The sequence below is a fragment of the Salvelinus sp. IW2-2015 genome, unplaced genomic scaffold (assembly GCF_002910315.2).
Source record: "Salvelinus sp. IW2-2015 unplaced genomic scaffold, ASM291031v2 Un_scaffold2616, whole genome shotgun sequence".
Taxonomy (NCBI): domain Eukaryota; kingdom Metazoa; phylum Chordata; class Actinopteri; order Salmoniformes; family Salmonidae; genus Salvelinus; species Salvelinus sp. IW2-2015.
Window position 1 is genome coordinate 10,143 of NW_019943924.1, and position 2,024 is coordinate 12,166.

Sequence of the window (2,024 nt, forward strand, 5' to 3'; positions counted from 1 at the left end):
ATCCAAAACCTTTGACAAAGGAACGGTTTCCCCGAACATATGACCTAATGAGAGAAAACAGAGAATTACTCTGGACCTTAAGTCCTAGCTATAGTCTAAAACCTAGGCCCAGAGCTATTCCTGCTCAGGTAAAAGTGAGAACCCTTATTGTCACTCTAGGCTATCCTAGGCCTTCAGTACACTTTCAGGTCCTGCACTCCCAGAGGCGATGACAGAAGGTGGGCATCCCAAATGGCACTCTATTGCCTATATAGTGCACCACCTTTGACCAGAGGGCTCGGGTCAATATAGGGAATAGGGTACCAATTGGTATGCAGTGAAGACCAGCCGTGCCTCTCCTTCAGCCCCTCAGGTCTCTACGGGTTACTAGCTGCATTAATTGGTTCCCAGGGAACGATGTGATAGAGTGGACTAATGACCTGGTACCTAATGACTCAATAAACATGTTTTTTATGCTCTTGTTATTGGCTTCTGCTTTCCCCATGGTAAGGTATACATGGAGTAAAAAAAATACTGGTGTTTCGGATATAATTTTAAATGAAAGAACTACAATAAAATGTACGGCTTTTACAGGATGGATGGAGTACACAACCACTGTGCCTTATACATAAAATACATCATCATTACCCTTACTGTATTATTTTATTCTGTGGGTCAAACATATCTCACAGTGGCACTTGAAAAACAAAATGGATGTGTGGTTGTCCCACCACCTATTTCCCATTAGGGATGGACGTAATGGTGGCAGGTGGGCAATAAGGTGGGCTTAACCTTGTCTATAACATCATAACACAATAGACTTTGTCTATAACGTTCCGACACAATTGGAAACAAATGGTTAAAGTCAGTGTTATGATGCTTTTTGCAAAAGATTACACCATATTAGACACATTAAAATACACACTCTGTTGGTTGTCATGATGCTGTAATACTGTAGTGGATAACATGTACAGTAGCAAGGTACCTGTCATAGGACAATTGCTGAATTCAATGGTTCCATGTGTACATGCAAAAGATCTGTAGGTATCAGCACACAGTGGAAACTGTATGGTCATCTGAAACCAAATGAGTCATGAGAGCAGGAAACAAACCAGTGCTCCCATACAAGTAATTTACAAACAAACTGCACAGAAACAGATACATTGGTTCATGAAGGCTTCTCTCCATACATATAACCACAGTGTTCGCAAAAACTATGGAGATGTATAACACAGTTATTGTAATGAAATACTAGTACTTTAAGTGTCCACTGTCACTATATCCAGCTAGTATAAATTATGCGAATTGTGTTGAGTTCTCCATTTTCCTAATAGTACCTATAGAGGTATATAAAAACAAGATTTGTCTTAAAGAGCATGTAAGTCTAGATCACCTTGTATCTTTCTCCAGACTGCTGTGGTATAGACATATGCCTACACCTGTATGTTCTGTGTCAGTGGGCTATTCCACACTAAACTACTGTCACATCACTGCCCTTTTATACCCTTTAAAGGAAGAAAAAAAACAGTATACAGCAGTGAGTTTACTTGAACTCCAATGACACCAATAATAGTCAGCAAGATGGAGCCGACAGAGAGGATCGCCTCGCAGCCGACAAAGAGGATCTTCTCACATTGTTAGCCCAGAAAATCTTAAGTGTTATTACATACAGCCGGGAATAACTATTGGATATCAGAGCGACTTCAAATTACCATAACATACGAATTTTCCGAAGCGGATGCTTTGTTCCACCCAAGGCACTCGAACTGATTCCAGAGGCTGACGTCGCCACAGCAGAGGTAGACGGAGCGAGCTTCTGGTGAGACTTCAGAGGCATGCACCCCACCCACTGCTTCCAAGTATTTTACTCGCTAATGTCCAGTCTCTAGATAACAAGGTAGACAAAATTAGGGCTAGGGTTGCTTTCCAGAGAGACATCCGGGATTGTAACATACTCTGTTTCACGGAAACATGGCTCTCTGGGGACATGCTGTAGGAGTCGGTACAGCCACCGGGATTCTTTGTGCGTCGCGCCAACAGTTATA

At 41.9% G+C, this 2,024-nt stretch overlaps 1 pseudogene; it reads right to left on the reverse strand.

The window, feature by feature from the left end:
* Window positions 1-776: 776 nt before the first annotated feature.
* Window positions 777-2,024, reverse strand: part of LOC139025394 (olfactory receptor 2W1-like) — an 11,468-nt pseudogene continuing 10,220 nt past the window's right edge.